Genomic DNA, 14,773 nt, shown 5'->3' on the forward strand with positions numbered 1-14,773 from the left:
CATCTCGGGATCATATAACGTCGTTTGGAACCATAAATGATCATTATATGTTCTCATAAATGTTCATGCTAGGCTTGAGTTAATAAAATCGGTACAAGTTGTAAACTGGTAAATTGGTCGTTTAAAGACAAATTAGATGGTTCCACCCACCCAATTGGAGTCCTTGAGGGTATTAGGAAACATGGTAAATATTTTGACAATTTTTATTTCCGGATGAAAAAAGTCAAAAAATTCTAAAATTGAAGGCTAATAATATCCACGCTTTTTGAGAAATTTCGACGGTTTGGGTCTGTGGTGTCGAAAAGACTTGAGATATTAGAGAATACATCTCGGGATCATATAATGTCGTTTGGAACTATAAATGATCATTATATGTTGTCATAAATGTTCGTGGTAGGCTTGAGTTGATGAAATCGGTGCAAGTTGTGAACCGGTAAATTGGTCGTTTAAACACAAATTAGATGGTTCTACCCACCCAATTGGACTCCCAGAGAGTATTAGGGACCATGGTAAATATTTCGCCAATTTTTATTTTCGGGCGAAAAAAGTCAAAATATTCAAAAATTGAAGACTAATATCCATACTTTTTGAGAAATTTTGGAGGTTTCAAGGCCTGGTGTCGAAAAGTTTTGAAATTCTAGGGGATATATCTTGGGGTAATATAATGCAGTTTGGAACCATACATGATCATTATTTGTTGTTATAAATGTTCGTGGTAGGTTTGAGTTAATAAAATCGGCGCAAAATGTGATCGGTAAATTGGTTGTTTAAAGGCAAATTGGATGGTTTCACCCACCCAATTAGACTTCTGGAAGGTATAAGGTACAAAAGTAAACGTTTCGGCAGTTTTTATTTCCGGGCGAAAAAAAAGTCAAAAAATTCAAAAATTGAAATCCATGCTCTTTGAGAAATTTGGATGTTTCAAAGACCTGTGTTAAAAAGTTTTGAGATTTTAGGGGATATATTTCGGTGTTATATAATGCCGTTTGGAACCATATATGATCATTATATGTTTTCATAAATGTTCGTAGTAGGCTTGAGTTCATTAAATCGGTACAAGTTGTAAATCAGTAAATTAGCCGTTTAAAGGTAAATAGGATGGTTCCACCCACCCAATTGGAATCCATGAGGATATTAGGGGTCATGGTAAACATTTCAGCAATTTTTATTTCCGGGTGAAAAAAGTCATAAAATTCCAAAATTGAATGCTAATATCCACGTTTTTTGAGAAATTTTGGAGGTTTCGGGTAGGGCTGTCAATTTGGTTAAACGGGTCGGGTTTAGGTCGGTAAGAGTGGGCCGGGCTAACTCGGATCGGGTCAATTCGGATTAATTCCATAACCTATGCGGGTCGGGTTTAGGTTGGGTCATTCTTGAGTCGGGTCACGTTGTTCATACTTTTTATCTGGGTTGGGTTAATAACAGGTCGGATTACATTCGGATCGGGTGAAAAATAGATCGGGTTTAATTCGGGTTTTCACGGGTTAAAACGAGTTAGGGTAATTCTCGTGTTTGAGTCGGGTTCGGTTCAAGTCAATAATTTTCGGGTTAGAATCAGTTTGGTTCATTATTCTCGGGTTTGAGTTGGGTTCAAGTCAATAACTTGCGGGTTATAATCAGGTTGGGTCATTTTCATGTCGGGTCAGTCTCGGGTTCAAGTCGGGTTCGGTTCAATTCAATAATTTGCGGGTTATAATTAGGTTGGGTCATTTCCAAGTTGGGTCATTCTCGAATTCAAGTCTGATTATGTTCAAGTCAATAATTTGCAGGTTACAATCAGGTCGGGTCATTTCCAAGTCAGGTCATATTCCGGTTTAACTAATTATAAATAGATAATTATCATTTTTTATCAAGCTAATTATTTACTTTGACTATAATATAAATGACAATATATTATGGAACTATAGTCTATAATTTAGGAAAATAATTATCTCCTTTGACCATACAACAAATATATACTATATTTAATTCTTAAATTTGAGGATGATGCTCCTTTCTTTTGCTGGCCTGGACCGACTTGGTCTTCCTAGACAAAATACTTTGATAAAAAATAATAAGGTGGTCTAAATTGCATTTAAGGTGATTTGAAATTAGGTTTAATTAGCAAAAATTTGGGTTGAATTTAGGTTGGGTCAATAACAAGTCGTGTTGATTTCGAGTTGGATTAGTAATAGATCGGGTTGAATTTTTTGGTCGGGTTAGTAATAGGTCTGTTATAATTCGGGTTGGGTCAATAACAAGTCGGGTTGAATTTATGTCAGGTTAATTTCAAGTCGGGTTGATTTCGGGTCGGGTTTTTAACAGGTTGGGTTAAATTCGGGTCGGGTTAGGAATGGGTCGGGTTGAATTCAGGTCAGGTTAGTAACAAGTTAGGTTAAATTTGGGTTTTGACGGGTTAAAACGGGTTTGGGTCAAATTCGGTTTAAGTCGGGTTCGGTCCAGCTCAATAATTTACGGGTTACATTCGGGTCGGGTCATCTCCAGGTCTGTTCATGTTCGGGTTCGAGTCTCACATACTCGGGCCAACTCGGGTTTAGGTTTGGTTTTAGGTCGGGTCAGGTTAGGTTTGGGTCACCATTTTTTCGAGTTCAGATTATTCGGTTAATAATTGGGTTTGAGTCGGTATTTCGGGTTACCTATAACCTATTTAACAGGTTTATTTTTTTTTTTTTTAACCTTTGTATAAAAAAAATAAATATATAAGATCTTTAATTTAATCTCTCTCCTCTATCTTACATCCCCCTCTTCCATGGTTGTTCACCATGACCATTAACCCACCGTAACCTACACCATAACCTCATCCCAACCACCACACCACCACCTGAACCACCTTACCTCACCTTCGAACAACCAACATCACCCAATCCGGTAGACCTCATCACCTTCGAACACCAACACTGTTGTGCGACAGCGGAAGCAAAGGTCGTAAACAAACAAGAAAACAATAAAGAAATTCAATGCAAACAATAAGAACAACACCAAGAATTTACGTGGTTCACTATCGATGTGATAGCTACGTCCACGGGCACCGAGATCGAATGATTTCACTATAAACTGCAAAGATTACAAAGATGATTCTTGTATTTCTCAAGAACGGCTTTCACTCTGTCTCTCTTCACCCTAATACTGATATTAGGGAGGTTTTATATTAATCCCTAATTAAAAGATACTTGGGCAAAAAGATAATAAAATAAGATAACCTAAAACCGCAAAATCCGCGTTCCGTATTTTTCCTTCTCCGCCCGGTCAGACCGGGCAAGGTCTGCCCGATCGGGCGCGAGAAGAAAACTCCATACGAATGCTTCAACGTATCCAACCCCCACCGCCCGGTCAGACCGGGCAAGGTCTGCCCGATCGGGCGAAGGCTCGCCCGGTCGGGCGAAGGCTCGCCCGGTCGGGCGCGAGAGCAGCTTCTTCAACGAATTTGCCAGGCACCTCTTCTTCTTCCGCCCGGTCAGACCGGGCAATGTCCGCCCGATCGGGCGGACAAAGCTACGAAGTACGAGTCACCTAATATACTTATCAACAATCTCCACCTTGACGAGAACTCGTAGTCAGCAAACGACCCCATCAAGACATAGTGAAAAAACATCTCAAGCCAAACCCGATGCAGGACTCATGCATAAGCCATACATCCCGATAAGTCTTCAACCAAGACCCATCACATACTCGTCTCCAAGTATAACAACTCATAATGCTCCACCTGCATCACAAGCCCCGGGCAAGCTCCACCTTAATGCCAACACACCTACACCAGGAGCTCCCCAACTTCGCCCCTCAGGGCCTACTACATCACGTAGTAATCAATATTTAGCAAGTCTAAGCAATGTTTAAACTTGCTAAACGGAACAGGCTTAGTGAAGAAATCAGCCGGGTTGTCAGCAGTCCCAATCTTCTTCACCTTAATCCTCTTGTCAGTACGTAAGAAATGATACCTGACATCAATGTGCTTCGTCCGATCATGGTGTACTTGATCTTTAGCTAAGCAAATCGCACTTAGACTATCACAATACACTGTAGCAAAATCCTGTGCAATACCCAGTTCACCTACTAGGCCTTTGAGCCAAATAGACTCCTTAGCTGCAGAAGTTAAAGCCATATACTCAGCTTCAGTAGTTGACAACGTAACTGATGACTGCAATGTAGACTTCCAACTAACCACAGAACCACCCAAAGTGAACACATAACCAGTCACAGACCTCCTGGTATCCACATCAGCTGCATAATCAGAATCACTGTACCCAGTGACCAAGCATTCCTTATCATTCCCGTACACAAGACCAATATCAGCTGTCCCTCTCAGGTAGCGAAAAATCCTTTTCACCCCTTGCCAGTGTTCCCTCCCAGGTCGAGCCATAAACCTGCTTACAACACTAACGGCATGCGCAATATCCGGCCTAGTACAGACCATAGCATACATCAAACAACCAACCGCATTTGCATATGGAACTCTAGACATATAAGACAACTCCTCCTCTGATTGAGGTGACATAGACAAAGACAACTTACAACTAACAGTAGTTGGCGTACTTATAGGCTTCGATTTTTCCATCCCAAAACGAGACAAAATCTTTTCAATGTAGCTTTTCTGAGTCAAGAAAAACTTACCTCTAGCCCGATCCCTGTAGATCTCCATACCCAAAATCTTCCTAGCTGCACCCAAGTCTTTCATGTCAAACTCCGAGTTAAGCATCTCCTTTAATCTAGCAATATCAGATTTATTCTTTGTGGCAACCAACATGTCATCAACATATAACAAAAGATAAATCATGGAACCATTATCCAGCTTACTATGATACACACAGCAATCATATGAATTCCTGTCAAAACCTTGTGAAACCATAAAAGAATCAAACCTTTTGTACCACTGTCGGGGGGATTGCTTAAGTCCATACAATGACTTTAGCAATCTGCAGGCATAGTGTTCCTTTCCAGGAGCTTCGAATCCTTCGGGCTGCTTCATCAGAATCTCCTCCTCCAAATCGCCATGAAGGAAAGCCGTTTTAACATCCAACTGCTCCAGCTCAAGATCAAAATGTGCTACAATTGACAATAACACACGGATAGAAGTATGTCGAACCACAGGTGAGAATATCTCAACAAAATCAACCCCTTCTACCTGACTGAACCCCTTAGCAACTAGCCTAGCCTTAAAACGTATTTGCTCAGTTTCCGACAACCCTTCTTTCTTCTTGTAAATCCATTTACAACCCACAAGCTTCCTCCCTTCCGGTACCTTTACCAGTTCCCACACTCTGTTCTTGTAAAGAGACTGCATCTCTTCACCCATTGCGGCAAGCCATTGCGCAGACTCACTACAACTAATTGCTTGTTTATATGTGGCAGGTTCAAATGACTCTACATCATCAGCTACACTCAATGCATAACCTGTCATCGCATCAACACAGCAATTTCTTCCCTCCATCTCTTCAATCAATCTAACAGGCTTCTTGATAACTCGTTTAGGCATCTCAAGAATGGTGTCAGGTTGACTAGATGACCCCTGATTAGATTGCTCCACCTCATCCCCAGAGTTAGAATGAGTAGGAGTAATCTCAGGTTTAGGAGTACCCGGCACTGGAACATCAGCATCATCATCAATATATTGTACCCGAGGTAAATCAGCAATGGTAGACTGATGTACCTCAAGTACCCCATCTGTCTGTAATAAATTGTCTCCTTCCCTTCTCAAATCTGAAATCTCTGCATTTTTAATTGAATACATGGTGTTTTCATCGAAAGTAACATCCCTACTAAGAATGACCCGACCCTCCGAAGGTGAAAAAATTCTAAACCCCTTCACACCATCCCCGTACCCAACAAAACACCCCTTCTTGGCTCGTGGATCCAGCTTACCCTCAATAACATGATAATAAGCAACACAACCAAAAATCTTCAAATTCGAAAAATTAGGCAACTTACCACTCCAGATCTCAAACGGAATCTTGGAATCAATTCCAGAATGAGGACCCCTATTAATGACATAACAAGCTGTTAACACAGCTTCACTCCAGTACCTCCTCCCAAGCCCTGCATTAGAGAGCATGCATCGAACTCTCTCTAGCAGTGTCTGATTAACCCGTTCTGCTGTGGTGTCTTCCTGACAGTATGATGCCGACCTATACCCTCATCTGCACAGAACTGATTAAACTCGTCTTTGCAAAACTCTAGCCCATTGTCCGTTCGTAGCTTCTTGATCTTCCTTCCTTGTCGATTTTCCACCAAAGCTTTCCATTGCTTGAAAGCTTTGAAGGCCTCATCCTTTGACTTAAGCAACCTAAGCCATGTGTATCGGGACTTGTCATCAACAAATGACACAAAATAGTGGTAACCTCCCATACCTTCAACTCTAGATGGACCCCAGCAATCTGAATGGATGTAATCGAGCACTGCATCAGTAATGTGAGCACCCTTGCTGAACTTTGACCTGTGTTTCTTACCAAACACACAATGCTCACAAAATTCAAGGTTGGCAACCTTGACCCCGGATAGAAGACCCCTCTTGGACAATAGCTGCATCCCCTTCTCCCCCATATGACCAAGCCTCATGTGCCAAATCTTAGTCATCTCCTGGTGAGATACAGATGCGCAAACCGCAGAACTAGGCAGTGTAACACCCTCAAAAACATAGAGGGTGTTCCTTTTGATACCCTTAAGTACCAACTCAGAACCTCTGAAAATACACAACTCCCCATCTGAAAACACACCATTGTACCCCAATTCATCCAGGGTACCCAATGAAATCAGATTCTTTCCTAAAGCAGGAACATGCCGTACATTAGTCAAAGTTAACCTCCGCCCATCAACAGTCCTCAACCTCATGGAACCAATACCTGTGACCTTACATGGAGCATTGTTACCGACTATAACCATACCCCCATTGCGAGGTTCATATGTATCAAACCAATCTCGACGTGGACACATATGGAACGAACACCCCGAATCTAGAACCCAGTTATCAGATAAATCATCAGACCTAGCAGAACTGACTAATGCTAAATCTTCCTCTGAATTATAGCTCTCATTCGGTTTCTCTTCAACTACAGCAGCCTGGGACTTGTTTTTCCTCACCGGACAATTATTCCTAAAGTGACCCGGTTCTTTACAGTAATAACATGTTTTAGTAGTAGTTTTACTAGATCCATCCTTGCCGTTTCCAGCACCCGACCCAGCATTGTTCCCCTTGTTAAACCCCTTATTCTTTTTAGACTTTCCGGACTTAACAAATAACCCACTACCATTATCCCCATTATCACTCGTAGCTTTCATTCTGAGTTCCCTAGTATGAAGTGCTGCCTTCACTTCTTCTAAGGTTATAGAATCCTTACCAACAACAAAAGACTCTACAAAATTCTCAAAGCTAGACGGTAGAGATACAAGTAAAATCAACGCAGCATCCTCATCATCAATTTTAACATCTAAATTACGTAAATCAAGCAAAATAGAGTTAAGTTTTTCTAGATGTTCCCGTAAGGAAGTACCTGACTGCATCCGGAGGCTAAACAACCGCTGTTTCAGTAATAATTTGTTGGTCAACGACTTAGTCATATACAATGACTCCAGCTTCAGCCACAATCCAGCCGCCGTTTCCTGATCAGCAACCTCCGTGATGATTTGATCATCAAGACTAAGTAATATGGTAGAGTGTGCCTTCTCTTCCATAACTTCTAACTGCGAGTCAGTCGGTCCGTCTCCTGACTCCGAAGTAGTACTCTTTGGAGCCAACGGACGCCATATCTGCTGTTGTTTTAACAGAGCCTTCATCTTAATTTGCCATAGCCCGAAACTATTTTTCCCGGTAAACTTCTCAATTCTTATTGTTGAATCTCCTGCCATTGTTATCTTCAAGAAACTCTCCAAGGATTGAACCTGGCTCTGATACCAATTGTTGTGCGACAGCGGAAGCAAAGGTCGAAAACAAACAAGAAAACAATAAAGAAATTCAATGCAAACAATAAGAACAACACCAAGAATTTACGTGGTTCACTATCGATGTGATAGCTACGTCCACGGGCACCGAGATCGAATGATTTCACTATAAACTGCAAAGATTACAAAGATGATTCTTGTATTTCTCAAGAACGGCTCTCACTCTGTCTATCTTCACCCTAATACTGATTTTAGGGAGGTTTTATATTAATCCCTAATTAAAAGATACTTGGGCAAAAAGATAATAAAATAAGATAACCTAAAACCGCAAAATCCGCGTTCCGTATTTTTCCTTCTCCGCCCGGTCAGACCGGGCAAGGTCTGCCCGATCGGGCGCGAGAAGAAAACTCCATACGAATGCTTCAACGTATCCAACCCCCACCGCCCGGTCAGACCGGGCAAGGTCTGCCCGATCGGGCGAAGGCTCGCCTGGTCGGGCGAAGGCTCGCCCGGTCGGGCGCGAGAGCAGCTTCTTCAACGAATTTGCCAGGCACCTCTTCTTCTTCCGCCCGGTCAGACCGGGCAATGTCCGCCCGATCGGGCGGACAAAGCTACGAAGTACGAGTCACCTAATATACTTATCAACAAACACCTCATCGAATCTCAAAACCCAAGCAAACCCCACACCGCGCGAAGACCAAACCTCACCCCTTCTGACCTGAATTATCCCTTACTTGACCACGAGACCACCATATAAATTTGGATGAAGGGGGAGTGGGAGGCAACTGTTTACTGACGTTTGGGGGATGAAGGGAAAGGGGTTGGCAGAGAAGGGCTAGGGCTTTTCCGGTGGAGTTGATCCGTGGTACTACTCCGGCAGGGAAGGAAAAGGCAATGGGGGGACTGATTTAGACTTTCAGGTGTTTAGGAAGGGGTTGAATTTTTTTTTTTTAATTTTATTTTATTATTTTATTAAAACATTAAAAAAAAAAAACCATTTAGAAGGTGACATTTGGCAAGTCACCTTCTATCTTAGGTTACCAGTTTCACAAATCGGTAAAAGGCTTGTTTTGAGCAGATGGAGGTCAAAGGTGGGATTATTTCTATATTTCGAAAAAATAAGATTATTTTGAGCAGAAATGACGACAAATGTGTTGAAACCCATTATAGCCCACTTGTGAGTGTCCCACATTGGAGAAAGAGGAGAAGGTGGTTCCACTTTATAAGGTAGAGGAGTTACTCCTACTATTGCCAATTGGTTTTAGTGTGGAAGCTCCAAAACCTTGTTTGTGGACCAAACTCTCCTCCTCCTTATTCGGGTAGCCCAGACCCATTTCATATTGTTTCGAAATTTATCAAAATGTGAGATTATTAATTTCCATTCTTCCTTTATTTTTTAAAAATTTAATTACCTACATACGTGAATCCCATAGGATTGAGTATATATAGGAGGGATGCATGTTATCATGACAATTATTTTGAAACACGTGGCCTTTCTCAAAGTCCAAGTTTTCACTCACTTATTCTCAAAGTAATAAGCTTTAAAGTTGAGACAATCAAGCATTTGTTTCTCTCGATCTCAATTTTCATCTTTAGGTTTCCCTAGAAAGTCTATATAAAAATATAAATATCAAGATGCATGATGCATGCTAAATTGCACTTAAATGAGTTAATAAAACTCTACAAAACTCCAAGGTTAAGATATCATTATCTTGGAGGGTGACACATTACATTTACCTAAACAATATATAATGTGAAAATTCCAATATCGTTGGGGAAAAAAAATCTCATGATAAGAAATATAGCAAGCTAAGTAACTTTAGTTATGACGTCTTTATCATTATTAGCTTTGCTGACTTTAATTACCGAATTCATCTAGAGGCAACCAAGTTTCAGCTGACTACAGGTTGGGCATTGTTGAGTTTTTGACACTCAAACACTCAACTTTTACACTACATAAGTGCCCTGAAAAAAATAATATACAACAATATGACACATTAATAATGAGATTTTAAGATGTCTAGTGGGTGATTAGAATTTTTAGTAGCAACTCTTGAGAGTATTGTTTAAAAATAATAATGTAGGTCCGAAGTTGTTATGTGGTTGAACCAAACTCATTCTCGGGGATTTAGAGACTTAATAATAGGCTTAATATGATTCTAAACCATCTTTTATGATCATGGGAGACTCCACACGTCCACTTTAATAAGTTACAGATTATTATTATTTTTTTTTCAAAATTGATTGTATATGAGAAATTTCAACTTTTTTAGATTCAGAAAGGCTAGAGGTCAAGACGATACCCGCAATCCCATTAAGAATTCAGAATACCACTTAGCTTGGGCGTTAAAATCATCTATTTTGCCTCTTAATTATCTATTCTGTCGCTTGGGTGTTAATTGATTTAAGGCTAATACAGATATTTATGTGACCAACTAGCTAGTAGGTGTATATGGTTATATGAGATTGAATATATGGCTTACTAGAAAATCAACACTATTTTATCACTTATATGTTTTATCACCTCCTGGCCACGGTAATACATTATGTTGTACTTACGAGCTTACCTTGTTGTTAAATTTGTAAATATTTTCTGAATTTACTATTTTAACAATATTATTTTAGCACCTCAATCACAATATACATAAGTTGTGTAAGGCCCCATTTTCACCCAAGCCTGAAAAAAATCTTAATGATTATATTATTAAGTCAGTGTTGCAAACTCATTTGTTGAACCATCAAGTCATTATCGCAAGAAAAAAGAACCAATGAACCACCATACAACAAACATAAATATGATTAATTAACACCAAATTTAGGTAATAATCTTAGCTTTATAGTAGCTTAATATATATTGCATGGTTTGCTTAATTGGTCTATTTGTTAGAAGATCCCACTCTCACCGTTAAAAGGAATGAAGCTAAGAAGAACCTTGCTTAAAAGACACGAGATCTAAGTATTAAGATGAGTGTACCATAAAATTGATCCTAACATTTTTTGGACATTATTTCGGGGTTTTCTGATGTCCTGCGGGAGAGTTACAATTTTGAGACTGGAACCGGACGCCTGTACCTACAAAACAAACGGATGCTCCGGACGATTGGAGATCCGCCTCCGACGGTCAAGTTAGTACTTGATTAAGGAGTAATTAATGCGGAAATAAAAGTAATTGGGTCTCTCTAGGTGAGAGTGTTAAATGTGCGTCATCCCCCTTAATGAGGATTAATGGGAATATTTATATGCCTTGGGATGCGTGCCAGTACTAGGTTTAGGTTAAACCTAAGGCTGACTGGGCCTCCCACAATGATTGGGCCTTGTTGGTCGGTTTTCCCATTTGGCATGGGTGGACACGTGTCACATTGCAATTGGTCCAAGGAGGACGAATCTCTTGATGATACGTGGCAGACTCCTATTGGCCTACATGAAGGACACGTGGCGAAACCTGGCTAGCCCACGTGTCGGATGCTGATTGGTGGATAAAAATCCCCTAATCATTTGCCCCTCACAGGTGGCACGTGACTGGTCACGTGTTACCTGTGACAGGTGTCGCACCGTGACAGGCGACGGCCTGCTACAGGTGTCACTCGGTGAAAGGCCGAGAGATTCTCCCGCCCAAATTTTGAATTTTGGAAGTGACCCTTCGCTTTCTCACTTTGCCTATATAAGGGTGTGTTGACTTCAGTCATTTTTACACTTGAGAACTTTTTAGAGAGAACATTCGGACCCCTGAACTTGCTCTGACATTCCGGACTCTTTCTGCCTACCGCCTGCTCTGACAAGCCGGCTACTCAGGATTTTCAGAACTCCGTCAACTTCACTCGTTCAGGTAACCGTCGGTTCTCTTACTCTTAATTTTCTCTTTATTTTATTCTTTTTTGAAATGGCACCACGGAAGCACACGACACGACCAAGGTTAGTGATCAGCCGGTCACCGGGGACGGCTGAATCTAGGACTAGGAGTGCCGCCTGCCCTTTTTCGGACCCATCTTTGCCCTTTATACAAAGTCCGAATGTCTCTGTGTCTATGCAGAACATGATGGCCAGAACAAAAAGAACTGCTAGGATCTCGAACTCAGACGGCTCCTCCCACAGGGTGCCGATTAGTGAAACATCTGACCAGGCGCCAGATGTGGAAGTGAACCAAGGCGGCTTGACAACCGACAGTTCTGAGGGAGGGGTCAAGGTGACCCCTTCCCATTTTATAGTTGACATATCTACATTCTCTCCTACTCCTTTTGAAGGAGAGAAGGCGAGCCCCTCTGGGAGAGGGGAGGAGTCGTCCTCTTCGGACTCGCCAGAGGACGAATCCGAGTCTAGTTCTTATGGTCATGCTTCTCTGGACACGGAAGAGAAAAACAACCGCCTACAAGAGGCGAGGCTTTCTCACGCAGTTGAGAAGGGGGACAATTGGGTGGAGCCATCCGCCTCTTACCGAGAGCAAAATACCCCTTACTACTGCACTGTCCCACGGGGCCGGATCACGGCCATGCAAGAGAGAGTGGGGAGCTTTATTGCGAACCACACAATGGGCCCCGACTTTTTAGTTTTTGTGCCGGATCCAGAAGACACAATCGTCTGGCCGGCTGGTACTAGTTATGATAGCGCCTGCTTTGGCTGCTACGAGGCGGCCATCAGGGCTGGGCTGGGCTGCGCTTCCCACTACATCCGGCTGTTCAGCGGATCTTGGATGGGTATGAGTTGGGGTTATGGAAGTTAGCCCCAAACTCCTGGGTCAACGTACTCGGCTATGTGGCCGGGTGCGAACTGCACGGGGTGGAGCCAAACTTCGAGGCTTTCGCCCACATGAACTACCTCAGCCGGACCCCTAAGGCAGGCGGTACCGGCTGGTATCAATTGACGAGCCACATAGGCTACCTCATGACAAGAGGTAAAGCAAACAAGTGGAAGGATTGGCGAAGCACCTTCCTTATCATTGAAAGTTCAGACACAGAGCTGAACAAGCGCTTCAACAGGTGGAACAGGAATCCGCCTCTTCTTGCAGGCGGCCGCAGCATGCCGCCTGTTCCCCCCAAAGCCAAGAAAGAGATCCTGGATAAAGGACTCTTTAAAGTAGAGTGGAGGGTCGACTCTACTACAGGGGTACGAGAGCAAGTACCCCTGCACTGCGTCCCGAGCTTCAAATGGCTCTATGACGAGTACTTTCTGGCCGCCTGTGGCCTTAGCAGTCGGTGTTCAAGAGATAGCCGGCCTGTCGAATACTCTTTTTTTCCATGAGTTACTGTTTATCTTTTTATTAACTTGGTATCTTGTCTTTGTAGCGGTCGCCATGAGCAAGATCACCGCTTCCAAGACTGCGGCGGCCATGTTGCGAGCCTCTATTATGCAACAATCCTCAACCGACTCCCCCAAAAAGGGGGCGCCCTTGGTGAGCTCCGAACCTTTCACTCTCTTTTTGGAGTTGGGTTTATGCATATACTGACCGAGTGTTGTTTTTTTTTTTTTCAGACGGGCACTCCAAGAACCTCTTCTTCCCAACAGCCGGACTCCAAGACCCGGAGGACGACTGTTGCGAGCTCTCCTGGTACTTCCAGGAAACATGCGGCGGCTGAGAAACAACCGTCCACTCCTTCTAAAACTCCAATCAGGCCGCCTAGAAGTATGAAGCTGTCCTTGTGAATTTAGACTTGCTCCCTTCTTTACTAGGTCTAACCCGTTTGTTTATGCTTGATGCAGCCGGCCCTCAGGAGCCAGACTTGGTCGAGGTGGCCAAGTCTATGATCAAAGCCGTCCCTCCGGCTGAGAGGGAGGCGGTCAGGGGTGTCGGCACCCTTGACCTAGACGGGATTGCAGGGGTCCTTGCTGAGGTATACTTAGCATATTTTGGGTTATTTAAATTCCAGGACGCTTGTTTTTTGTTTGAAAACTGACGCCTGTTCCCTTTTACTTAGGCCCTGCTCCGAGTGAACGGCCTTCGCAAGCCGCTTGACAGGAAGAACAAAGAGGTAAAGGCTGCAAAAGCTATGGCCGCCTCTGACTGTGATAAGACAATGTTTCAAATTGCCCAAAATGAGATTTTGACAACTGATATTCTTTATTATCAGGCGCATGCTACTTCTGCTATCCGGGCTCAGTTGGAGGCGGCCCAGAAGAAAAATAATGAGCTGGAGGCGACCATCAACAATCTCAAGGCCGAGCTGAGACCTCTTCGCCAAAAAATGTCCTCATACGACACCTTGGAGAAATCCTTGGCACACGTTAAGGAACGCCTGGTGACCCAGGAGAAGAGTCTTACTCAGGAGCTCTCGGCAAAGGCCGAGCAAGAAAAGAAGGAGCTGGTCCGAGAGATGATGGAAGACTCTGCTCAGATCCAGCGCCTGACCTGGGGCCGCCTCTTCCCTAATGCCGACTTTTCCTCATGGGAAAAAACGTACCGCTAGTGTTCTGATAGATATAATCAAGAGATCCTGGCGGCTGCTGAGGACGAGGCGTTGGAGGAGGAGGAGCCGGTAGTGGCGCTTGTGCCGCTTGGGGTGGATGCATCGAAGAAGGATGCAGCTGAAGCCGAGTCCAGCAAAAAGAGTGCTGACCAGGCGGCAGCTGCTATTATTGAAGATCTGCCCCCTTCTTAAGCTTTATGTCTTCTTTTTACGGCCTGCGTGCCGTTTGTTTCTGTTTACCCGGCCAGGGGGCCGGGGTTTTGAATATTTTGTCGGTCTTAATGACCGGCTTCTTTTTGTATCTTTTACCCGGCCAAGGGGCCGGGGGTATGAATATTTATGCCGGTCCTTCTGGCCGGCTGTTAATATAACTCAGGCGACCATTATTTTAGGTCGCCTTTTTGCCAAAATGTTTCGAATTTGTTTCGTTTTGAATTTGTTTCGACTTTGCTAAGTATCGAAACTCTGATATCCAATTGCATACTATACCGACTGTTTTGCATGGC

The sequence above is a fragment of the Chenopodium quinoa genome, unplaced genomic scaffold (genome assembly GCF_001683475.1).
Source record: "Chenopodium quinoa cultivar QQ74 unplaced genomic scaffold, ASM168347v1, whole genome shotgun sequence".
Lineage (NCBI taxonomy): Eukaryota > Viridiplantae > Streptophyta > Magnoliopsida > Caryophyllales > Amaranthaceae > Chenopodium > Chenopodium quinoa.